Raw genomic sequence first — 27,823 nt, forward strand, 5'->3', positions numbered from 1 at the left:
CTGCAATATTAAAACACTAGTACCTCAAACTTTGATGAAAATGGAAGAGTCTTGGGTATGTCTCCATATTGATCATGACCCGATCTTAAGCTCGTACATTTCGTAATTCTCGAATATATTGATAAATGCGCTTGTCAATTTTGATATTCTAATTTAATGTCCTCCCTTCATCGTGAAACTCTATTTCCACATATTAGAAACTCCACGCTATTAAAGTATTTAAGAGAGTGATATTTGGATTTCAATGTTTATCATTTGAGTCCCAAATGAAAATCACTTGATACAAAGAGTGAGATCAATTTGGCTCATAAGGACTATGTTAATACATTAAAAAATAAAGAAATTTGTTTTTTCAAAATTTGGATCCGAGGGCAACAAGTAACATCCTTCACTCATGCGCGATGGATTTTCCTAAGCCATGGACCATGGTTATTATTAAATTTTGTCTCGATTTTGAGCTCGAATATGATTTGTTAAAAGAAAATCTTCATGACGTGCGCTGGACAACTTCTTCGAAATTGATATTGCCTATTTGAATTAGTATTTTTCTAGAAAGGAATATCAGTATACTGTGGGAAGTTGGTCAAGAAAGTCCAAATCTTTTATCAAAGATTTGACCGTGCAAGTGGATATCCCCTAGCTGCGCATATATCTATTTTTTTATTCCTTTTGAGGGGCAAATAGGGAACTTCGTACAAAAGAAAAGGAGACTTTCTTTTCTAGCGGTATTAAAAGAGTAAAAAAAAAAAAAACCGCGCACAGTGACTCCATAACAGGACGAACAAAAAAACTCCAACAGGGGCCGAAGGAAAGAAAACGTATAGAGACGCTTTCTTGAGTAGCCGCACGGTGGAGCTTTTTCTTTGATCGCACGAAGGAGTCCGAACACAAGAAGATTTGCTTCGTGAGTTTTCATATATCCAATTAAGTTGTTTTATCTATAAATATTTTGGGTTTGGATATAATCTAGGTACGAGAAATACGAGCACTTTGAGCGATTGTAATTTCGATTCTCCGATTATAGTGGATTATTTATGCTGGCTCTCTCGTGGATGTAGATACCGATATTCGGATCGAACCACGTAATTTCTGATGTCCTTTATCGTTTCTCGTTATTTCTCCGGGCTTTTCGTATTGACTTATTTTGCAAGATCTTGGTTAGTTTTCGCGCGTTATATTTCAATAGTTATAGTCAAGGTCAAGCTGATGTTTTCTATATTTCTTATTTTTAGAATTGTTTAAGTCGAAGTAGCCCATCTTTTGTTTTCTTTTTATCATTTTATGTGCTTATATTATGGTCTTTCATACTCATACATTGCTTGTTCAAATATGTGCATGCAGACAGACAATTCTCTTTGCATTCTTCATGGGTTATATTAAGGGATACAATCCAATTACAAATCTTAGGCATTCAAATATGTCATGCATGGTGAAGCCGAGGATCCATCACATCTTATCCAAAAGACGGTGATTAAATTACATTTACCATATTCTCTGCTAAGTTCGAATTGCAATCACAAGAGTTTTGTGATGTCGCTTATTGTTTTATAAATCATATATTTTCTCGCACCGCTATTTTTCAACTAGTGTCAAGTTAAATTGCATTTTTTTTACAAATGGCAGGTACTTAAATGTATGAGTTCCTATTAACGATAAGCATGACACGGGCACATGATTTGACGATAGCACTCAGTATTATGAGTCTATGCTTTCATTCTCCATAACATCATTACTAAAGCTATTATTCCAACAAGGCTGCCATGGATTTTTACCACAGTTCCATAATTGAACCATTCATGCAACAGGGGGGCTGCATATGTACTCTTTTCTTCGCTAGAACCCTCTAGTCAGAAAATAATTTTAACTCGACATTAAATAGTGTGATGTCTCATCTCCCTTTCGAGTCCACATTTAATAAAGATGCTTTTACTGAATAGAGGAAATTGAAGCATCAAACACGAGATTTTGGCTACAAACGTGGAAAATAAATCAATAAATTGATGATATTAAATTCATCCACATGGGCGCCGGTCGTACCACATAAGATAGTCGGCGTTCACATCAATGATTTTTTATCAATTTTAGTTGGCTAGACTCAATTAATATCAATGCAAAAAGGCTTAGGATTAAATTAGTTCAATTATAGATTTATGACTTTTTTTTACTACTTTTTCCTTTATTCTTGCTCTGTTTCTCTCTTTCTTCTTCCCGGCACGACCATTCTTCCTCCTTCCTTCCTTTTCTTGGGCTCCCCATGGCGCGGTAATCACACGATATCCAATGTATATAGTCTGCATCATCACCAACTTCATTTGCATGTTTGACAAAGAGGATTTGAAAGAATAAAAATTAAATATACAATGTATGGACACAATTGATTGAAGAAAAAAAAAGAATTCAAAGACCTACCGACAATATTTGCAAAAAATTCAATTACTACGATGCCTAAATCCCTTACTAATTATCAAATCCTCCTCCTGAGCTAGTTCAAGCCATCATCTATTTCTTGGAAAATGCAATGAATAATATTTAAATATACATGTAAGTTGTATTAGAGAAGTGCTACATCAAAAAATGGTGCATTATTGAGTAGTTAATATATCTAAATTGATTCATAACTCAATAGTTTAAACTTTTAAGTGAAGATGAATTCAATTTGATATGTTGACATGGTCAAACTTAAACTCTCTTTTGGCAATCTCTTCAGGCCGGAATTCTATTGCGTGCTCTCAACAAATAAAAACCTTTTTTTTCAAAATCTTTTCTAAAAATATACATAGCAACTCACGAGACATTATTGAGTATCATTTGAGATGCACATGTTTGAAGTGTCTAGAACAGCTTCGTTTCCCATGTTTCCTTCTTCTTTTTCTTTTTGGGTCAAATGTTGCCTTATTTATTTTTTTTATTATTGCCTTGTTGACTCATCCACAGGACTAATTTTATTTTGTGGGGTCAATGTCGACACATGTCCCTACAACCTCTGTTGATGTACCACCAGGATAGACTATTGTTTAGGTAGTGGGAAATGGAACAACTCGTCAAGAAATTTGAAAGAGAAAATGACGAAAGTTCTGACAGCTTAGATGAGGACTTCGAGTGGACACAACATCACACTGCATTATTGGTGCAAGACTCCGCTCTTTCTTTCTCAAAAGAAAAACCAAAGAAAATTATCGATCGATGCTGCCGTTTGAGAATAATTAAAAAAATCTACATTAAACTCATATCAATAAGTAAATTTTAAAAGAGCAAGAATAGAGAGACACTAACAGAATTCCAACCATATCATCCTATGGCAATTTTATGATAATTATTGCACATTCTAATATAATAATTATGGTCGGCATAAAAATTAAACAACTGGAATTTTATTCTGTGAACTGAGTTTTTATGTTTTCCACGTAAAGGGACGCTTAGAGGGGCTTTCTATCAACAAATATGCTAAATATAATATGTGAAATGTCAAGACTTATTCTCAAGTATTGGTTAATATTAATTAGATATGAGGATCTAAATTAGGCTAAATCTAAAATGTCAACAAGGAGAACATCTTTACATTGACTAATCATTGAGATCACCCTTCCCTTTTAACTCTTACTGGGGCATCACATATCCTCACGCAACTAAAGGTTTAATTGAAGTGAAGGGAAAGCATTTTTCCAATCATTTATCACATTGACGAGACTAATCAATAAATGAATAGCGAATGCAGAAAAAGATACCCATTTCTACAAAGAGGGACTTGCCGCATCAAAGGCCATCTCAGCTCACACCACTACCATAATTAAAGCAATCTTTGGTATGTTTTGGATTGTTGTCCATGGTTGGCGGAAGAAAGGACGTGGAGACTTAGATATTAATGATGGTCATTGATCAAGAAACAGTAGAATGCAGAAAAAGTCATCCAAATTGTTCAATGGTCTATCATTCTTATCTTGACGGAGGCGATCAACCTGTACATCGGTCTTTGCTTAGTAATAAAGTTACTTTTATATTTTGAATATGATTTCATTCACCCGCACAAAGAGCGGATTTGAGTCTAGTACATGATCTGTATTTATCCGATGGAGATGGTGATGAAAAGATGGATTAGCAGTAACACATTAGCAGTGAAAAAAAAAAAAACAGAGGATGAAATGACCATTTGCTATGGCAAAGGTACGATGGACACGTGGACATTGGTGATGTGCTTAGGTCGGGTAAAGTAACAATAATGCATAAAATCATCCATTTCCACGCCCAAAGAATTGACTAATGTTTAGGTAAGGCCTAACTAAGGTTAGGTTAATGTGCTCCATAGACCATATTCATCTCCTTTTATTTTTCTCGTGGTTAGGTCTTTACTAGAAAATCATCCATTTCTACATCTATTGACTAGTATTTACTTCTTAAATCTTAATTTTTTGTAAAATGTTCACCTGAAATGCTGAAAATTTGATGTGGCATGGCACTTAGAACGAATACTTTTAAAATGTAATGGCACACAAGTGATTAGAAAAGAATTTATGGCATTTAAATGAGCGCCCTACAAAAGTTACGACACTTATGTTGTCTTTTTTATTTTCGTGATATTTAAGGTCAAAATATACTATTGAATCATGAGAGTTTGATTGTTAGGTTCAGCACGCCTCATGCAGCATGCAACCACCCGGACTAATTACCAACTTTTCCAGCAAAATGTTGCTATGTTCCGACGTTACCTTTCCTTCATCCTTCTTTGCACTAAACTTCTTCGCCTTCTTCGTTTCTCATCGTTCTTGGTCTATTTCGTTCTTTCTTCTCCATGGCACAACCAGTTAGACATGTTTCCTTATACAATCATATGATAGTTACATGTTAAGAATTTTAGTTATATTTTTAATTTTTATTTAATTAGTGACAAAGACGTATTCATTCATTTGTCTAATTATTTATATACGAATGATTCCATAAGATTAGTTGTGACTAAACTTATTTTTGAGACGTCAAGAAGTGTCGGGTTCACATTTAAATTGAATCTTTAAATTGTTCCCGATCGATTGATCATTGAATGGATATTAATAATCCTGTTGATAACAATGTGTTCTTAACTTCACCATTAAATATTATATACTTGAGAGAATGACGAATTATGAGTCATTGGGCATTGTAATACCCAAGTTAGAGTGCACGTGCTTGCACCGGACAAGTTCGCTGAACTTGACATGCATTCAATGATTAGCAACATGAAAGTTTTTAGAGTGGTCAATATCTAATCGTTTATGTTTTAGTCTTGTGTAAATAATCCTTAGATATGAGGCATAGTGCTACTTGTGTGTGCAGAAACAACTTGAGAGAGAACAGAAAAAACGTTATTCTGTCTTGCTTTCATTGTTCTTGCCGTGACCAAAAAATATAAGAGAGTTCGGATTATTTTTTCATAAGATTGCTAGCACAACTAAAGTAGTGATTTCTCGCGAGTTCGCTTTCCGTTCGACATACGATTCTTGGTGTATTTGAATAAGAAGTCCGACATTTGTGGGGCTCAAACTGAAGAACATCCGAACCAAATCGTTTCGCGCACACTTCGAGAGGCAATTTGATTAACCCTCATTGTTTATTTTGATTTTTGCTTGAAACACACGAACAATGCCTCTGAAAACATATGTACGATTTTTATTCCTGGTGCGTTTTATGTCTCAATTTGTCCATGCATTTTAAATGTATCCCAACACCATCATTGTTCCTCTTTCTCTTTTTCGGTATTTGCTCCTCTTTTGCATCACTCTCTCTATCTCTCTGTTTTCTGTTGGAAGCTGGGAAGGGGGTTTCTCTATGTTTTCTCGCTCTTTCTTTCTCAGAATAAAAGTCGAAGAAAATTGTGGATCGATGTTGCCGTGGAGAATAACAGAAAAAAATAATATTAGACTCATATCAGTAAGAAATTTTTAGAAGAGCAAGAGGAGAGAGATATTAGCAAAATTCCAACCATATCATGATATCGCAATTTTATGAAAATTATTCTACTTGGACTATTGGTGCATCTACCTCGTACATTCCATCTCTCTTTCGGCTCCAACAATTTGTCTTTTGAGTGGAAGTCATGAACCTTTTTTTTCTTTTCTTGGATTGCTACTAAATTTAACAGTGTGAGTACGGTAGGCCTCCGACGCATAATCAATGATGATATGGATATGCGGCCATATTCCACCACTCAAGTGCCACGACAGATGGACTACCTGGGGTTTATGACAACAGCATTATTAAGTCCCAACTTTGGTTAAACAGCCACTTTTTTTTTATTGGAACCTAAGATCTAATTCATCTTTTCGTCCCGTCTTAACGAACAAATTCCATTTAATTTACAGAAAATAAATAGTTTAAAAAACATATTTTCAAAACTAATCATTTGTATCACTTTCAAATATAAATAAATGATAATAATTTCACAGTGCATGAGAATATATCAAGACATAAATTGTTATCAATAATGCAAAGAGCATGATCATTTGAATTTGTGAGGACTAGGTTCATGCAATTAAAAAAAACAATTTTGTTTCTCCAAAATTTGGCTTGCAAGGAACTTCCTTTGCTCATGCGTGATAGATTTTCCTAGGCCATGCTTATGGTCAAGGTCAAGCTGATCTTTTTCTATTCTTCTAATTTTTGTAATCGTTTGAGTTGAAAGAGCTCATCCTTTGCGAGTACTGCTATTTTTGAAGTTGTAAGGTCATCTCGGTCTAGAGTTTAGAGTAAGCTTGTGATTGACCTAGCACCAAGCAAGATGAATCAACAAAGAGTAATACTACAACTATAAGGATTTAATCATGAAACTGATTTATAAAAGTGATGTGAATAATTAGCCAATTATCAATTATTCTTTGCAGGATTCACATAGGTGACGTGGCTATCTTGCCATGCTTAATTCATTAGTGTCATGTCTTCATATTGGAAAGCTTACCCAGTAGTTTGCTATTGACTTTTTCGCTTTGTTTGCTTTAATTCCTTACACCCGTGGCTAAGACTTGAGATGATATTATGTACCAAAACTCATACATGAAATGTGTGCTAACTCAACATAAATTTAGATACACTACACTTGCGAATCTAAATAATTGAAACAATGCTTAAAAAAAAATCTGATAATGTAAATGCACTAAATTACTTAATTTCATTTGGAAGCACAAGAGATTTGTCATATAGTTAGCGATATCAGTTGCACCAAAAGTTTCATGAGATCCGTATAATTTCCAAATTTGGTAGTACATACTTTTTTTTTTATGCTCATCTTTGGCTCATTCAAGGAGAATCGACAGAGTAAAATTGGAATATATGTCTCCCGGATGAAAACCGACCTAAAGTTTTCCGCGAAGCAACTTCCACGAGTCGCTTCATGATCGTCGTTCCTTTTTCCATTTCCTCTTAGTGTCTTAATGTCAAGCATCTTTCCCTTAGTCACCAAGCAATCTATTTGTGCTTTTCCAAACTGTAATGATATGAACTTACGAATATCTGCATAGGATTCCCAATCAATAGAGCTCTCCAATTGCCAAAAAAAAAAAGCTATGAACGATGCTCAGGACCTCAAGATTCAATAATTTGACTAAGACATTGATAATAGGGTGTGACCTCCACTCCCTCTCGAGTCCACATTCTATAATGAGGTGGCTGGACCTGGACCTACGACTAATTTGTTCATTGATTTGATTACTCGTCATACACTATAGCCGAGACAACCACCAGGATCATGAGAACGTAAAAGGAAATCTCATTTAAGAAATAAATTGATAAAATGAGATTAATCGTCTGAAATTTTGGATGAAATCTTTTTTTCAAGAACGTACAAACCGTTTCATATGGATGAATAATTAATCCTTCAAAGTATGATACTAGTTATTGATTAAGCACATAGATTATTTAAGCACCATCAACTAATGTCTTTTTTTTTTCAATTTAATCAATCTTTTGTTGGTGTGTACCTGCCGAAGCTATTGAATCTGAGTATTAAGGAGTTAAAACTCCAAAGGGCACTTCAAAAGCAGTGTCAAATATTGTCGATAACTCATCGTCTAATGGCAACTTGTGAAGTACGAGAATCTCTTCAAAAGCAGCGGACGGTTGATCCCTTGATTTTTTTCCAAGAACATATCAGTTTGAACTCAAAGAAAATTCATTAGTTCTCCTGGGCTGGACTGCTGTCGACGTCGGTCGCGATCGAGGGCATCGACGTCTTTTCACTTCCAAGAAAACGAGAAGCCAGCTTCGAGTTTGACGAAACAAGCCGACATTTTTATCTCTTATCCCCGTACCGCATCTCCACGAAATCCCGTCACTGCCCCAGCCCGGCCCCACCTGGCCCAGGTGCCAATCAACGGCCGTGGATTCGCCATCCCCGAGCTTCATCCCCGAGCTTCATCATCGGCCGAGGACCATCAGAGGGACCGAGGATCACGCGCGAGGGCAGAACCGTAATTTCGTCTGTATGAACGGCTACTTTTTGTACGTGGTGCTGATTTTGCTCCCGGAGCTTTACGTCTTTGCCTTTTTCGAATTTTCAGCGGACTTCCAAATATGCCCACGCATGTCCCAATCTGTTCACGTAAATGCCACGCATTGATTAAATTCTTTTGGACTCGATTTCCGTTTTCCTTACGGAAAAAAAAAATCAAAAGCTTGACATTTAAAATTCAAATTCGATATAGAAAAGACGGAGCATTTTCTATTGACTGACCGGTTCGCCCCGTAGATATTGAACTGAATTAGGGTCATTCTAGGGATATGAAACTAGCAAAACTTGATCGAGAGAACTTGATTACACTTTTTCTCATAGAGTTGGGATTAAATTGGTTTAACCGAAAGGTTTAAGACTCGATTACATTCTCTGCAATATGTCCAAAATCGATTATGCAATTTTCCTCTACAATACTAAAACACTAGTACCTCGAACTTTTATGAAAATGGAAGAGTCTTGGGCATGTCTTCATATTGATCATGACCCAATCTTAACCTCGTACATTTCGTAATTCTGGAGTATATTGATAAATGCACTTGTCAATTTTGATATTCTAATTTAATGTCCTCCCTTCATCGTGAAACTCTGTTTCCACATATTAGAAACTCCACACTATTAAAGTATTTAGGTAGAGTGATATTTGGATTTCAATGTTTATAATTTGAGTCCTAGGTGAAAATCACTTGATATAAAGAGTGAGATCAATTTGGTTCTCATGAGGACTGTGTTAATGCATTAAAAAAATTATTTTTTCAAAATTTGGATCCGAGGGCAACAAGTAACATCCTTCACTCATGCGCGATGGATTTTCCCAAGCCATGGGCCATGGTTATGGTCAAGGTCGAGTTGATATTTTCTATATTTCTTATTTTTACAATTGTTTAAGTCGAAGTAGCCCATCTTTTCTTATTTTTCTCATTTTATGTGCTTATATTATGGTCTTTCATACTCATACATTGTTTGTTCAAATATATGCATGCAGACAGACAATTCTCCTTGCATTTTTCATCGGTTGTATTAAGGGATACAATCCAATTACAAATTTTAGGCATCCAGATATATCGTGCATGGTGAAGCCGAAGATCCATCACATCTTGTCAAAAAGACGATGATTAAATTACATTTATCATATTCTTTGCTAAGTTCGAAATGCAATCACAAGAGTTTGGTGATGTCGCTTGTTGTTTTATAAATCATATATTTTCTCACACAGCTATTTTTCAACTAGTGTTAAGTTAAATTGCATTTTTTTTTTTACAAATGGCAGGTACTTAAAAGTATGAGTTACTATTAACGAAAAGCATGACACGGGCACATGATTTGATGATAGCACTCGGTATTCTGAGTCTATGCTTTCATTTTCCATGGCATCATTACTAAATCTATTATTCCAACAAGGCTGCCGTGGATTTTTATCACAGTTCCATAACTGAACCATGCGTTCAATATGAGGATCCGGATCGTCTAACATTGGGATTTCAATGATATATGTGATATTACTCAAATTAGGCCATTTAAATAAAAATGGATGGCTTGATTTGAGCCATGTTTGGGATTCAAAATTTTTCAAACCCCAAAAAAAATTCCCTCCTACATTTTTTCCTCCCTTTCAACATATGACGTGGCTCAAATCAAGCCATTCATTTTCATTTGGATGGCCTGATTTGAGTAATGTCATGCATGTCACGAAAATCTCAATGTTAGACGATCCAAATTCGTAATACAGGGCTGCATGTGTACCCTTTCCTTCGATAGAACCCTATCATCAGAAAATAATTTTACTCGACATTTAATAAAGATGCTTTTGCTGAATAGATAAAAGTGAAGCATCAAACACGACACTTTGGCCACAAACGTGGAAAATAAATCAATAGATTGATGATATTAAATTTGTTCACATTAGCACCGGTCGTATCGCGTAAGATGACCGGTGTTCACATCAGCGATTTCCAATCAATTTTAGATAGATAGAGTCAATTAATATCAATGCAAGAAGGCTTAGGATTGAATTGGTTCAATTATAGATTAAAGACTTTTTTTAACTACTTTTTCCTTTATTCTTGCTCTGTTTCTCTCTTTCTTCTTCCCAGCACAACCATTCTTCCTCCTCCTTCCTTCCTTTTCTTCGGCTCCCCATGGCACGGTAATTAGATGATATCCGATGTATATAGTCTGCATCATTACCAACTCCATTTGCATGTTTGACGAAGAGGATTTGAAAGAATAAAAATTCAATATAGATTGTACGGACAAAATTGATTAAAAAAAAAGAATTCAAAGATCTACCGACGACGCTTGCAAAAAATTCAATTACTATGATGCCTAAATCCCTTATTAATTATCAAATCCTCATTTGGAGCTAGCTCGAGCCATCATCCATTTCTTGGAAAATGCAATGAATAATATTTAGACACACGCGTGAGATGTGTTAAAGAAGTGTCACATCGAAGATTGATGTGTTGTGAAGTAGTTAATATATCTAAGTTGATCATAACTCAATGGTTTAAGCTTTTAAGTGAATGTTTTAATTTGATATATTGACACGGTCAAACTTGGATTGTCGTTTGGCGGAATTTCTGTTGCGCGCTCTCAACAAATGAAAACCTTTTTTTTTTTTAATCTTTGCTAAAAATATGCATAGCAACTCACAAAACATTACTAAGTACCATTCGAGGTGCACATGTTTGAAGTGTCTAGAGCAGTTGTTTCGCAGGTTGCCTTATTTTTTTTTATTTTTTTATTTTTTGGGTCGAATGTTGCCTTCTTTTTTTTTAGTGAAGAATGTTGCCTTATTGACACATGCATGAAACTACTTCTATTTTGTAGGTCAATGCCGACACATGTCCCTGTGACCTCCGTTGATGTACCACCAGGATAGACTATTGTTTAGTTAGTGGGAAATGGAACAGCTCGTCAAGAAATTTGAAAGAGAAAAGGACGAAAGTTCTGACAGGTTAGATGAGGACTTCAAGTGGACACAGCACCACCCTGCACACTGTTTGTACTGTGTAAGCTATCTTGCCCGATGCCTCACAAGTCTGTATTATTGAGTCCACTATGCATTATTGGTGCGAGACTCCGCTCTTTCTTTCTTGAAAATCAAAGAAAATTGTCCATCAAAGCTACCGTTTGAGAATAATTGAAAAATTTTACACTAAACTCGTATCAAGAAGTAATTTTAAAAAGAGCAAGAACAGAGAGACACTAGCAAAATTCCAACCATATCATCATATGGAAATTTTATGATAATTATTTCACCTTCTAATCTAATAATTATGGTTAGCATAAAAATTAAACAACTTGAATTTTATTTTGTGAACTGAGTTTCTCTATTTTCCACTTAATTGATCGCCTAGAGAGGCTTTCTACCAACAAATCTGCTAAATATAATACATGAAATGATAAGACTTATTCTCAAGTAATGGTTAATATTGATTAGATATAAGGGTCTAAATTAGCGTAAATCTAAAATGTCAATAAGGAGAACATCTCTACATTGGCTAATCATCGAGATCACCCGTCTCTTTTAACTCTTACTGGGACTTCACATATCCTCGCGCAACTAAGGTTTAATTGAAGTGAAGGGAAAGCTTCTTTCCAATCACTTATCACATTAACGATACAAATTAATAAAGGAACAGTAAATGCAGAAAAAGATACCCATTTCTACAAAGAGGAACTTGTCGCATCGAAGGCCATCTCATCTCCCACAACTGCCATAATTAAATCAATCTTTGGTATATTTAGATTGTTGTCCATGATTGGCGGAAGAAAGGACGTGGAGACTTAGACATTAACGACGGTCACTGATCAAGAAACAGTAAAATGAAGAAAAAGTCATTTAAATTGTTTAAAAGTCTATCGTTCTTATCTCGACGGAGGTGATCAACGTGTACAGCGGTCATTGCTTAGTCATAAAGTTACTTTTATATTTTGAATATGATTTCATTCATCCGTGCACAGAGCAAATTTAAGACTAGTACCTAATCAGTATTTGTCCGATAGAGATAATGATGAAAAGATGGATTAGCAGTAACATAGTAGCAGTAGAAAAGCATGAAATGACCATTTGCTATGGCAAAAGGCAAAATGACGGATTACTCATCAATATTTATCCGTCATTGGTGAAGGAAATGATGGAGATATGGATATTTGTGATGCGCTTGGCTCCAATAAAAAAATAATAATGCAAAAAATCATCCATTTTTATGCCTAATGATTGGGTTCATTCATTTCGAGAGACAAATTTATTTCTTCAAATTTTGGCTCCGATGGCAACAAGGAACATCCATCACTCATGCATGACGAATTTTCCTAAGCCATGGTTATAGGCAAGGTCAAGCTGATATTTTCTATTTTTCTTATTTTACAATTGTTTAAGTCGAAATAGCTCTTCTTTTCTATCCTTTCTTATTTTTCTCATTATGTGTGCTTATATTATGGTCTTTTGCATTCTTCAAGGAATATATCGAGGGAAATAATCAAATCACAACTCTTGGGCATTAAGACAAATCGTGTATGGTGAAACCGAAGATCCATCACATCTTGTCAAAAAGAGAATGACTAAATTACATTAATCTTATTCTATGCCAAGTCCGATGTGCAATTAAAAAGTTTGGTTATGTCGATTTTTTTTTTTGTAAGCCATATTTTTTCTCGCACCGCTATCTTTTAGTCGGTGTGAAATCGAATCGCATTTTTTTTATGAAGGTCAAGTACTTGAAAATATGAGTTCCTATTGACGATAAGCATTACACAGCGAATTATTTGATGATAGCACTCAGTACTCTTAATTTATGCTTTCATTTTCCATGACACCGTTACTAAAGTTATGATTCCATGATTGAACCATGCATGCAATAGGTGGGGTCCATATGTCCTCTTTTGTCTGATAGAGCTCTGACGTTGGAAAATAGCTTTGCACGTTGCTCAGGCTGAGAAGGTGCAATAATTAAACTAGACATTAAAAAGTGGGATGTCCGATCTCTCTTTCAAGTCCATATTTAATTAAGATGCTTTTAATATAATAAAAAAAAGATAAATAGAAGAAAGTGAAGCGGCAAACACAAGAGATTTTGGCTACAATATTGAAATAAATCAATAGATTAATGATAAGCCAACATGGCTATCACGAGATCTTTGGCAATAAAATATGCAGAGGAATCATGAAAGCTTTTATTGTTCTTACATTTTTTTTTGGCACTCAAATCTCTTCGCCTTCTTCGTCCATCTTCGTTCTTGCTCTGTCTCACTCTTTCTTCTCCTCCTTCCTTCTTTTCCTTTGTTCTCCCTCTGTCTCTCTGCTTTTTTTTTTTTTTGGTTGCCTTTTGATTCGTGCATGATGTGCACAGTCAGCAAGCACATGTCGCTATGAGCTCTGTTGACCTAGATGTACCATCGAGTTCCAGTCAATCCTCAAAATGTGCGCCCATCCGAGTCTGAATTGGTGGGTCCAATCTGCATTATTGGTGTGACTCAGCTTTTATTTTTGTCAGAAGAAAAATCAAAGAAAATTGCCGACGTTTGAGAATAATAGGAAAATTTTACATTAAACTCATATCAATAGGTAATTTTTAAAAGAGCAAGAACAGAGGGACAATAACCAAATTCAGACCATTTCATCATATGGCAATTTTATGATTGTTATTTCACATTCTAATCTAATAATGGTAGTCGGTATAAAGAATACACAACTTCAATTTTATTTTGTGAACTGAGGTTTTTTTTCACTTAAAAGGGCTCCTCAACTTGAGGGGCTTTCTATCAACAAACCTAGAAAAGATAATACGTTAAAAGTCAAGATTCATTTTCAATTAATGGTTGATATTAGTGAGATGTAAGGGTCTAAGTTAGCCCAAGTTTAATGTACCAATAAGGAGAATGCTATCAAAAATTGGCGTTCATTATATAATCTTTACATTGGCAAATCATGGAGATTCTCCGGCTCTCTAATTCTCAAAGAGGATGCCAAGAGGAAGTTGCCGCCTCAAGTGCAATCACTGCTCCCCCAAATGTTCTCATTTAATCTCTCTCTCTCAGAGTCGCAATTACCCTAATTACAGCAATCTTACGTATGCCCAGATGCTTGTCCAGTAGTGAAGGACGAAAAGACGTGGAGATGGACACTAGTGATGGTGTCAGGTCAAGTAAAGCAGCAGTAGTAAAATGAAGAAAAGCCATTCATTTCTTGAAGGGGGACTTGTCGTGTTATCATGGATGATCGCCGTCCACTTCCTAAAACAATTGGGGCCGTCTATCACTTGATGGAGACGATCGACGTGTGCAGTGGTCTCTTTGTATTTTTCCTTCTTGGCCAGTGTCTACGTTGGGGCCGTCTGCTTACCATTCAACTTCCTAAATGTAGCTCCATCCATTCCCATCTTCACTTTTTTCCCGAGTACTAAAACTGAGCCTTTTATTATAAACCAAAGCTTTTCAGGAAAAGGTTGCTGATTTTTCCATGCTCCCTGTCCTTCGAAAAAAAATTAAAACTGAAAATAAAATTGGGTTCGTAAATGATGAAAACGTGAATATCATTTCTTGTCAATAATTGCACGTTTTTGGAAAATTTTAAAACCAGTTTGGGATGACTGCGATATTTGAAAAGTAAATGTTAAAAGTAAAGGACTCCAAATAGACCCAAGCATTTGAAAGAAAAGGGGCAAAACTCCAATCCGATTGAGAGACCAAGATGTAATGTTGGTGGTGACTCGGAATCGTTTGTCATATTAATTTTGTCCAGTAATGAGTAGCGCTATTCAAGGAAGTAAACCGATTTAGAATGCTACTAAAGAATGGTAAAAGTATAATTTACTTAAAAGTTTTAATCTGACAATTCTACCTGAAGTTACGTCTAATGTAACAATTACCATTGACATGTTAATTTATCAATTTGCTTAATTATAAGGGTTAATACCATGGAAAACCCCAAACTGGTACACTTGTGACAAATTTACCCTAAATTATTTTTTTGACCACAAAAAACCCCAAACTGGTACACTTGTGACAAATTTACCCTAAGCTGGTACACATGTGACAAATTTACCCTCCGTTAATTTTCATTAAATTTAACCGTCAAATTGCTGATTTAGTGACACGTGATAGTTGATAGGTATACCAATATGGGGTTTTGACCATCTGTTTGTCACAGATTTATCAATTTGAGGTTTTTCATGATATTAAATCAATTTAGCGGGGGGTGAATTTGTCACATGTGTACCAATTTGGGGTATTTAGTGGTCAAAAGAATTAGTTTAGGGTAAATTTGTCACAAATATACCAGTTTAGGATTTTTGGTGGTCAAAAAAATAATTTGGGGTAAATTTGTCACGGATGTACCAGTTTAGGGTTTTTCGTGGTAAAAAAAATAGTTCGAGGTAAATTTGTCACATGTGTACCAGTTTAGGGTTTTTCATGGTATTAACCCTAATTATAATGATACTTTTATATTTCAAATGTGATCTCATTGACCCGCGCGAGGAGTGGGTTTAAGACTAGTGACTAATCAGTGTTTGTCTATCAATAGTGGAGGACAAGCTCAATAGATGGATTAGGACTAGTACATCAAAGGTGCAAAAATGCCGAAAATGACCATTTACAATGGTAAAGGATGGATAACTCATCAATATCTGTCCATCAGCGGTAGAGGAAAGGATGGAGCCATGGACATTGATAATGGTGAATGGTCTAGTAAAGGTGTGGCATGAAACGTCATCTCGTTTAGGTGGTGTGTATGGTAATATTTTATTTTTGAAAATAATTTATTTTTAGAAATAGTTTTTTATTTTTATTTTATGAACAAGTTTCTGAGCAAAAAAATGCATTTGGTAACTATACAAAATTTTTATTCCTGAAAAAGAAAAAAATTAAATGCGTTTGGTACGTTCCTAAAATAATTATATCAACGAGGGTGACAGACGGCGATGAGTGGCGACTGGCAGACCCCCACTGATTTTATGGCAAAAGGTGATCGGCGATGGTGACAATTAGCGGCGGCGGGTGACCGATGATGGATTCGTGATTGCAAAGACGAGCATTAAATTACATTGAACTTGTTTTTTTTTTACATGACATTGTTTCTATTTTTGTTCCTGAAAATAAAAAAGTTACTTTTTCATTTCTTTTTTTATTTCAAATCTATTTCATGGCCACTAATTTATTTTCGGAAACAAAAAAATCAATCGACGTACATAAATAAATTTCTGTTCTTTTTTCGTTTAAAAAAAATAAAAGAACAGAAAAATAGAAAATTAAAAAGGTTATCAAATATAACGCGCCTTTAAATATCTGTCTTTCTCACAACTACCCTAAGTACGGCGGTCTTGCGTGTATTAGATGTTTGTCCAGTAGCGATGGACGAAAGGAGGTGGAGATAGACATTGCAGATAGGAACCGGTCAAGTAAAGGAACACTAAAATACAGAAAGAGGGAGCTGTCGCATCAAAGGCCATGTCTCAGCTGCCCCAGCAACTCTCATTGACTCTCTCTTACCCTCCGTCTCCCACGACTCTGCCCTTTTCACATGGTTGTCCTTGAGCACTGGAAGAAAGGACGTGGGGACTTGAACATTAGCGATGGGGACCGATCAAGGAACGGTAAAATGCACCCAAAAAAAAAAAAAAAAGCCATCCATTTCTATCATGTCCAGCTCCGTCCATACCCATCTTCTATTTTTTCCTAGCCGTTTATTTTTAACTTTCCCAGCAAAATGTTGCTGTTTTTCACCCTCTCTATCCTTTGAAAAACTTAAAATTGAAAGAAAAGATTTGTGATAACTGCAATATTTGAAAAGTAAATGTTAACAGTAAAAGACTCCAAATGGACCCAAGCATTTGAAAGAAAAGGGGAAACTCTAATCGGAATGAGAGACCACAAAATAATGTTTAGTGGTGACTCGAAAGCTTTTCCCATATTAATTTTGTGCTGTAAAGAGTACAGGTATTCAAAAAAGAAAACTGGTTAAAAATGTTAATAAAGTATGGCAAAAGTTTAATTTACTTAGAAGTATTGATATAACACTTCAGATTAAAGTTATGACACGTAAGTGAGCACTGTATAAAAATTATCACACTTGTTTTTTGAGTGGATGTCATGCTGGGATTTTCTTGGATTGCTACGGACTTTAACAGTGAGTAAGGTTGGCCTCTGACACATAATCAATGACGATATTGTATATCCCTATAGTTGACCTTCGGTTCCACCAGAACCTTTGAAAATTAGTTAGGAAGTCCTAAACCAGTGTTTTGAATCAATGTAGTCCTAAATTTCTATGGGAAAATGCAATATAATCATTCGATCAAGTCACGCGTAATTTATCCGACATTAATGTTGTCAAATAATTGTCAAATATTCCTTAAATCTCTTATCTTTTCTTAGAGATTGTGAAAAAATTGAACTGACCCTTATTCTCCAATACATGTAAATTATACTTACATAACATTCTATCTTGCAATTATAGAACATGAATAATAGGATAATTTTATTTTGATGTTGTTATTTTCTTAAGAAAGAACACGTAATGCAAAATTAACTTATTTTTTGCGATAAAAAAATTATGCATGCTTAACCTGTTTGGTTTGTAGGATTATATGCACTTATTCCTCATAAACTAGCTAGTTATCTCACAAAAGATCCTTATCAACTTAATTACAAAGAAAACGCCCTTCCTGATATTTAACAAGTCATGAAATTTTTTATTATAAATTGTTCATAATAAATATACAAGTTTAGGAATAGTTTTACATTTTCACGTTGCGAGTTTCTTTTCACTTAAAGGGATAACTTGAGGGGCTTTTTGTCAGCAAACCTATGAGAATTTGAAAGATAAAACATGACAGGTAAGACTTATTTTGACTAATGGTTAACATTAATCAGATATAAGGGTCTAAGTTAGCACGAGTGCTAATGTGTCAATAAGTGGATTATTAAAAATTGCTATTCAGTATGTAAATAAGAAATAGGGCCATTTTTTGTTTTAGAGTTGATTTGTCTACCATTTCGAAAATTTAACTTTATCTTTTTTTTCCTCTTCGATTAGCTTATTGTCGTGTTACTTCATTAACCCGCACAAGGAGCGAGTTTAGGACTAGTACATAATCAATGTTTGTTTATTAGAGGTGGAGGTAAAGATGTGGGAACTTACATATCGGTGATGTTGACCGGTCAAGTAAACAACCAAGAAAAACAATTTCTATAGCCATATTCAACTTTTGATGAAAGAGTATTTGGAGACATCAAAAGGAGATCTCCCCATTATAGTAGCAATAACTCATTCGCTCATTTTGCTACACTCATGATGGGTTGAAAAGGAGTCTGGTGCAAACCACGTAGACTCACATGGAATTGACTATTCTTTTTAATTTCATTTCGACTGGTTTAAAAATTGTAAGCGTCTTCTATACACCCCGTCACACTGAAATTGAGCTATGGGTTTCTAATACATATGCCACCTCCGAATAGTACTACATGTCACGCGGGTATGGTCTGTCATTGTTGTCTTGCTCTCTTTATTAAATACAGTTGTTATACCAAAGAATGACAAACTACATAAAGTACTTATTAGGCGAGTGATGATTTAAGTCAAATCATTTTAATAATTGCATTTTATTGAAGGTGTTATATGCGTTTCAAATTCTAATGGTCACACCGTGTTGATTCACACAAGTGCCCACATACAAATATAGATGAAAATACTAATATTATATGAAAGATTTAAAGATGCTACTTATCACGTGCATGGGTGGGTGTGGCTAGGGGTGAGCGGTTCCATAATCGATCTAAGTTCCATCTAGAACCTGGAACCTACAGATTGGAACCGGTTTTCCAATTTTTAGAACTTGGAACCTATCATGCATATTCTGGAACCTACCCTTTCACAGGTTTCATGATCTACCAATGTTTTACATGTATTCTTAATTGACCTATTGCAATGCATTATCATCTCTAATGATCGTTATTTGCTATTACAATTCACTGTTCGCAACTCATATTTAGGCACATGAAAAATATGAAATATTAAGTAAAATTCCCAATCATGCATATTTACGTTTCTATGTTTATCGTTTGAGACTCCAATGAAAATCACGTAATGCAAAAAGTGAGATCAATTTGGCTCATGAGGAATGGGTTCATGCACATAAAGAAACAAATTGGTTTCTTCAAATTTTGGCGTTGATGGCAATAAGGAACATCCTTCACTCATGTATGATGGATTTTCCTAAGCCATGGTTATAGTCAAGGTCAAGCTGATATTTTCTATTTTTCTTATTTTTACAATTGTTTAAGTCGAAATAGCTCATCTTGTCTATCCTTTCTTATTTTTCTCATTTTGTGTGCTTATATTATGGCCTTTAATGTTCATACATTGCTTGTTCAAATATGCACGCGGGCAAACAATTCTCTTTGCATTTTTCTAAGGGATATATTGAGGGAAATCAAAAATTGATATTTAGTATGTATATAAAAAATAATGCCATTTTTTTCTTTAGAGTTGTTTCGATTTGAATACCATTTTGAAAATTAAACTTTTCAAAAATTTTTCCTTTTCAATTAGCTTAATTATGATGTTACTTCTATATTTTCAATATGACTTTTCATTGACCCGCACATGGATCGAGTTTAGGACTAGTACCTAATCAATTCTTGTTCATTAGAGATGGAGGTAAGGTTGTGGAAACTTACACATCGGTGATATTGACCGGTCAAGTGAAAAACAAGAAAACCATTTCTATTGCCATGTTCAACTGATGAAAGAGTATTTGGAGACGCTAAAACGAGATCTCCCCCATTATAGCAACAATAATTTATTTGCTCATTTTGCTAGACTCATAATGGGTTGAAAATGAGTTTGGTGATAACCGACGTAGAATCACGTGCAATTGGATATTTTTATTTTAATCTCATTTCGATTGGTTTAAAAATTTTAAGTGTCTTATATACACCTCGTCAAACTGCAATTGAGTTATGGGTTTCTGAAACATATTGCCACCTCTGAATTGAACTTTGACTCACGCGGGTGTGAACTGTCCTTGTCTTTTTGTTCTCTTTATTAAATACATTTGTTAATATCAAAGAATGACAAACTAGATAAAGTACTTATTAATGAGTAATGATTTAGGTCAAATCGTTTTAATAATCGCGTTTTGATTATTGGTGTTATATGCGTTTCAGATTCTAATCGTCAATCTGTGTTGATTCACACAAGTGCCCACATATAAATCTAGATGAAAATATTAATATTATGTAAAGGACTTAAAGATGCTATTTATCACATGCATGGATGGGAGTGGTTAGGGGTGAGCAGTTCCAAGATCGATCTACGCTCCACCTAGAACCTGGCACCTATTTTTCGAAATCGATTCTCCAATTTTTGGAACCCGAAACCTATCTTGCATGCCATGGAATTTAAAATCTGCTATTTCACGGGTTTTAGGGTCTATCAAGGTTTTGCATGTACTCTTAATTGAACGATTGCAATACATCATCTCCTCTAATGATCAACATTTGCTATTACAATCTATTGATCGCAACTCATATTTAAACACACGAAAAATATGAAATATTAATAAAATAAAAGTCTGAGTTATGGATATTTGGGTTTCAATTTTTATCATTTGAGTCTCCCGTGAATATCACGTAATACAAAGAGTTAGATGAATTTGGCTCAAGAGGACTGTGTCCATGCATTTAAAGAAACAAATTTGTTTCTTCAAATTTTGGCTCCAATGCCAACAAGGAACATCCTTTACTCATGCATGATGGATTTTCCTAAGCCATGTCTATAGTCAAGGTCAAGCTGATATTTTCTATTTTTATTATTTTTACAATTGTTTAAGTCGAAATAGCTCATCTTTTCTATCCTTTCTTATTTTTCTCATTATGTGTGCTTATGTTATGGTCTTGCGCATTCATATATTGCTTGTTCAAATATGGATGCGGGCAGACAACTCTCTTTTCATTCTTCGAGGAATATATTGAGGGAAATGATCAAATTACAACCCTTAGGCATTAAGACAAATCGTGTACGGCGACGAAGATCCATCACATCTTGTGGAAAATAGGATGACTAAATTACATTTATCTTATTCGATGCCAAGTTCGAACTGCAATTAAAGAGTTTGGTTGTGTCGACTTTTGTTTTATAAGTCATATTTTTTCTCGTACCGCTATCTTTTAACTGGTGTAAAATTAAATTGCATTTTTTACCGGGGTTAATATCACAAAAAATCTCAAACTGGTATATTTGTGATAAATTTATCCTAAATTATTAATGATAAGCATTACACAACCAATGATTTGATGATAGCCCTCAGTACTCTTAGTGTATGCTTTCAATTTCCATGAAATCATTACTGAAGTTATTATTCCATGACTGAACCATGCATGCAATAAGTAAATAGCTTTGCAAGTTGAAAAATAGCTTTGGAAAATAGCTTTGCACGTTGCTCAGGCCCAAAACATGCAATAAGTAAACTAGACATTAAAAAGTGGGATGTCCGATCTCTCTCTCTCTCTCGAGGGGCCTTTTTCGATAATATGGTAAAAAAAAATTACTAATTTAAGTGTTTTTTTAAAATTTTTTATAGATTTACGGCATCTGTGTATCTATTACAGGCGGATATGGCTTGCGCGCTTCCTAAAGGGGCACACAAGCCATGTGCGCGGAGACGCACAACCTTAATTTTTTTTTATTTTCTTTTTCTTTTTGTAGCTTCACATTTTATACATATATATATGTTTTTACTTTTTTATTTTTTATATTTATAATAACGTTTATTTATAATGTATATATTTGTACAACTCGGACGAAGATGACACGACGGCAACTCACGGGCGCGACGGTGACATGAGGCTCGCGGGCTTGCAGTGTACGGGCATCCTCAGGCGGTGGGTTGGTGTACGGGCGTCCTCAGGCGGTGGGTCGGCGTATGGCGGAGCGACTGGGGGTTGCGAGTTCGCAGATCTCGGATCGGCATTGCCCACGGGTGGAAGGACCGCGAGTGGTCCGCGGCCGGGTGGCGACGACGAGGATGGACGGTAGATCGACGTTGGCTCGAGCGGTCGAATGGAGGGGCGGCACGGCAACATGGCATTGCAGTGGAGCGGCAGCAAGAGCTTGGGTAGGGCGACTATGGAGGCGCACATGCCCCGCCGCCCTTCGCGGACTTGTAACCCTCGGTCGCACCGTTGTGCCGCACTGCCCTCCGCCGACACACTGCCTGAGGACTTTCGTGCTCCGTAAGCCCACAAGCCCCGCCCCGCCGTCGCGCCCACGAGTTGCTACCGTGTCATGGTCGTTCAAGTTATATAAATATATACGTTATAAATAAATGTTATTATAAATATAAAAGGAAAAAAAAATGTGCTGCTATAAAAAGAAAAAGAAAGTAAAAAAAATTGTTGAGGGCACAAGCCATGTGCGCCTCTTTGGCGCCTCCCAAAGAGGCGCATAGCGCACATGTTTTAAATCTGTAAAATTTTTACAAAAACGCTTAACTTGATAATTTTTTTCCTTTATCATATTTTTGAAAAAAGGTCCCTCTCTCGAGTCCCCAACATGGCTATCACGAGATCTTTGGCAATAAAATATGCAGGGGAATCATGAAAGCTTTTATTGTTCTTACATATTTTTTTTTTGGCTCTCAAATTCTCTTCGCCTTCTTCGTCCCTCTTCGTTCTTGCTCCGTCTCACTCTTTCTTCTCCTCCTCCTTCCTTCTTTTCCTTTGTTGTCCCTCAGTCTCTCTGTTGTTTTTTTTTTGGATTGCCATTTGATTCGTGCATGATGTGCACGGTCTGCAAGCACGTGCCGCTGTGAGCTCCGTTGATCTTGATGTACCATCAAGTTCCTATCAATCCTCAAAATGTGCGCCCATCCGAGTCTGAATTAGTGGGTCCAATCTGGGGTTTTTTTCCAATTTAATTTTTTTAAATTAAATAATTACGAAAATATTTTTTAAAAATAAATATATACCGATTTGGGTCTCGCTCTGCAGCCCCGCTACCGAGTTGGGGCCGGGGGCCCATCCCCTACCCGCTCGGCAGTTCAACTGCCGAGCGGGCAGGGGGGTGGGCCCCCACGGGCCTACTCGCCGGCCAGCAGCTGGCGAGCGGGTCGGGGGGCCCCTACCTCCCGCTCGGCAGCCTAGGCGCCGAGCGGGCGGCGGCGCCCCTCCCCCAACGTGGCGCCCCCCCCTTCCCCTCTTCGTGCCGCCCCCTCCCCCTCTCCTCTGTGCCGCTGTCCCCGCCCTCCGTGTGGCACTCCCCTCGCGTAAGTTTGTGCCGCGAAAGGGTGGGGGCTCTCCTCTCCCCCGCATTTTGCGCACTGCAGCGTCAGGCGCTGCAGTATGCAAAATGCTTCAGATTTTCTGCTGCTCCTCTCTTCACTTCTTTAAATTCCCTCTTCCTCTCCTTCTCTCATTTCTTCTCTTTTTGGAAACGCTTTGTCGCTCTCCCTCTCTTTCAAACGTTCTTCGTCCGTCTCAACTTCCCTCTTTCAAACTGTCTCTCTCTTAGACGCTCTTACTGTCCTTCAAACGCTCTCCCTTAGACACATTTCTTTATAGTTAAGTATGAATTTTTATTTATATGTTGTTAGCACTACGCTTTTATATTAATATTTAAATTAATTCGGTACTTTTTCTTGTCAGTTTGAACCCCTCATTTGGTGCGTGCGCTCTCTCGATAATTTGAGGTAAATTTATTTTTCATTATTTTTTGCGGTTTCGTAAGTGTAGATTTATTTATGTGATTGTTATTTATATTTGAATCATCTATGTTACATATAGGTTATTAGTAATTTTTTTTAAATTGTTGTGAATGTAAATATTGTTTTAAAAGTTTAAAATGAATTTTTAGGAAAATAACTTTAAAAAAGGGTTATCGGATAGCCAATACGAGAAGTGTGGACCGCATTTGACCCGATTAAAAAAAATCAACGAGATTAGGGCGAATATTTTTATTTACCCTATGTCCAAGTATGCTATCGTGTTCTCCTTCATGGCTTTTTGTAGCTCTCTATTTAAAAAAAAAATTTAACAGGTAGAGCCGTACTTGGAGACGGGGAAAATAAAAAAGTTTGGCCTAATGTGGTTAAATTTTTTTTGGACTCATTTTCACAATTATGTCCATATTCATTTTTAGGTTATCGGATGACCCGAGAATTGCAGGCCGAATTTGACCCAGGTCAAAAAAATAATTTTTTAAAATAATTTGAAAATTCGGAAAAAGAAAATAAAAAATTAAAAATTGATAAAAAAAAAAGCATAGAAAAGAAAAAAATAGGAAAAAATCATTGAAAATTTGAAGAATTCAATGCTGCAATGGTCACAATGAAATGGCCATGGAATATTATGGATATTTGGCCTCCGATTTAAAAAAAAAAATAAGAATTTTGCGGGTTTTTTTTCCAAATTAATTTTTGTAAAAAAAGTATTTAGTAAATTAATTTATAAAAAAAATATTTACAAATTTGGGCCTCGCTCGGCCGTGGAAGAGTAAATGGCCACAATCAAATTTTTTTTAAAATAATTTAGTAAATACTTTTTAAAAAAAATAAATTACAAAAAAAACCCCAATTTTGCCATTCTGGGAAAATCTCTCCCAAAAAAATGAATAAAATTTCGAGAAATCCTGAAAAAGAGTAAATGGCCACAATCTACTGGTCATGAACTATTATTGATTATCGGCCTCCGATTTAAAAGAAAATAACAATTTTGGCATTTTGGGAAAATATGTCCCAAAAAATAGGTAAAATTTCGAGAAATCCCGAAAAATAGTAAATGGCAAAATCAACTGGCCATGGACTATTATTGATATTGGGCTGCCGATTTTAAAAAAATAACAATTTTTCCCTTATGGGAAAATTTCTCAAAAAAAAAAATGTGGGTAAAATTTCGAGAAATCCCGAAAAATAGTAAATGGCCACAATTAACTGGGCAAATCCTTATTTCGGTAATTTGACTTTCCGTACTTTTGAAAATGAAGATTTTCCCTTTTTGACAAATTGACTCTGAATTTTTTTTTATTTGCCCATGCAAATCCTTAGGAATATATGATGCATTTATTTCATTTCATTTGATATATTAATTGTTATAATATTAATTTGTTAATGAACTCGGGACAATGTTTCTTGAATTGTATGTGCTAAATAATTTGTAATTTCTTTATTTAGTAGAATATCATCTTCATTAGTTGCGATTGTATACTGGGGAGGTAGAATAGTGCAAACACAATATGGACATGATCACGAAGGCGGACAATCTATCATGTTCAAGTTTGCAAACATATCAACATTTGATGAGTTACGTGCTACGATAGAGAGCGCGTTGAATATAACACCCAACCAATATATTCATAAGCCGATATATAGATTCCCGATTTTAACATCGAATTGTGTCATATACGACATCACGGAGGTGCGTGATGATGGTACCGTTAGGATGATCAAGCAATTTGCACTTGAGGCCGGTGCTATGGGGTTTTTACAGTTTTATGCAACCATAGCTGAACACCAAGTGATAAATGCTTCAGGTGATGAAGGTTGTAATATCAATAAAGATGAAGTTGGTGTGCATAATCAGCACGTGGACCCCTATCATAATGATGATAATAATGGAGACGATAGCGATGAAGAATATGATGAATGGATAGACAGTGATGACGGTGATGAGGAAGATATCGAAGGTGACAATATGGAAGCTTACTACAACACCCATTGTAGTAATCCCATATTGCCGTTGGTACATCCGCCGCCATATTCAGAGATCGACTTTGATATGATGCAAGTCGATATAAGAGTTAAGCCGTAACGTATATTATTTGATCCATCAAAAGAATTTGATGTTGGCATGTTGTTTCCATCACGGGACGCGTTACGGTTGGCTACGAAAGAGTACTCTCTAATGAGAAATCATCACTTTCGCAGTGATGTCACAAATAAGTCCCAATATGTGATAAGGTGCGGTAATCGGAATGGACCATGTGATTGGAGGCTCTGCGTGTCTAATAAAGCGGGTACCTTATTTTGAAAAATAGTTAAATACAATGGGCCACACACATGTAGTCATCCTCAAATGTCACGGGATCATCGATAACTTGATCGGAGATACATATGCAGCCAGATAAAAGCAATGGTTACCGCCCAACCGGATATCAGAATCAAGGCACTCATTGCGGAGATTCAAGACAAGCTGCATTTCGAACCTACTTATCGTAAAACCCGGGCAGCTAAACAAATGGCGATTGCCGAAGCTTTTGGAGGATGGGATGAGTTGTACGGTATGTTGAGAAAGTTCATGACCGAAATGATGGTAAGGAATCCAAGTTCTTATTTTGTGATCGATGATCACATGAACATAGATCAAAGCTGCATCGTTTTCAACCGGATGTTTTGGACTTTCAAGCGGACGATTGAAGGCTTCGCAAGTTGTCGGCCTGTGATATTTGTTGATGGTACTCATTTGTACGGGAAATACCGAAGAACACTCCTTGTAGTGGCCTCGGTTGATGGCGACAACCATATATTCCTGTTGGCATTTGTTGTACTCGATCGGGAAGATATTGATAATTGGAGTTGGTTTATGACTCTGTTGCGGACATATGTTACTAGTAGGGATAATATTTATGTAATATTAGACAGACATATAGGGATTAAAAGAGCAATGGAGACAGGAGGGTGGCGTCCTCCATATGGCCACCACAGATATTGCGTTCATCATCTTGTAAGCAACTATAACGGACAATTCAAAAATGCCGAAGGCAAAGCCCTTATTGAAGCTGCGAGTGAATTTTGAAATTTTAAAATTTGATGAAAATACGTATTGACAATATTTGATAAGAAAGTACTAATTATTATTGTAATATACAGCTTACGCGAATCAACAACGAAAGTTCGATCGTATCATAAACGAAATTAGGGGTATGGATGCACGCACAGTTGCATGGTGTGACCCGATTCCAAGGGACAAATGGACGAAGGCTTATGATGGAGGGAGAAGATATGGAGCGATGACAACAAATTTAGTTGAATTAGTCAATAGCATGCTGAAGGGTTATCGTGGTCTGCTAATAAAAGATATGGTGGAGAAGATATTCTATCGGTTGGTCCACTATTTTGATACAAGAAGAACAAAGTATAGGATGCAGAAGGACTAAGAACATGTATTTACACATTTTGTTGGTGAAACACTCGGGGAAAACAATCAACGTGCAAATAGGCATGAAGTTACATGTTTCGACTACGATGGAGGGATTTTCGAAGTTACAACTGGACGTGATAGATCAAGAGGATCGGGGGGCCATAAACAGATAGTGCACCTAGACTCGCGAACGTGCACATGTGAAAAATTTCAAGA

The 27,823-nt window shown here is 36.0% G+C and overlaps 3 protein-coding genes across 3 annotated transcripts in view; all 3 read left to right on the forward strand.

Moving 5' to 3' along the window:
- LOC115755168 overlaps positions 1 to 27,823 on the forward strand; it is a 463,587-nt gene that overhangs the window by 176,994 nt on the left and 258,770 nt on the right. Inside the window, exon 5 of the mRNA XM_048279302.1 lies at positions 21,016 to 21,035. The gene's annotated coding sequence lies outside the window, so the exon portion shown is untranslated. The remainder of the gene's footprint in view (positions 1 to 21,015; positions 21,036 to 27,823) is intronic.
- Positions 1 to 27,823, forward strand: part of LOC115755147 — a 237,035-nt gene that overhangs the window by 171,195 nt on the left and 38,017 nt on the right. The gene's annotated exons all lie outside the window — the stretch shown is intronic.
- LOC115731259 (disease resistance protein RPS2-like) overlaps positions 1 to 27,823 on the forward strand; it is a 253,309-nt gene that overhangs the window by 78,806 nt on the left and 146,680 nt on the right. The window lies entirely within an intron of this gene.

The sequence above is a fragment of the Rhodamnia argentea genome, chromosome 5 (assembly GCF_020921035.1).
Source record: "Rhodamnia argentea isolate NSW1041297 chromosome 5, ASM2092103v1, whole genome shotgun sequence".
Taxonomy (NCBI): Eukaryota; Viridiplantae; Streptophyta; class Magnoliopsida; order Myrtales; family Myrtaceae; genus Rhodamnia; species Rhodamnia argentea.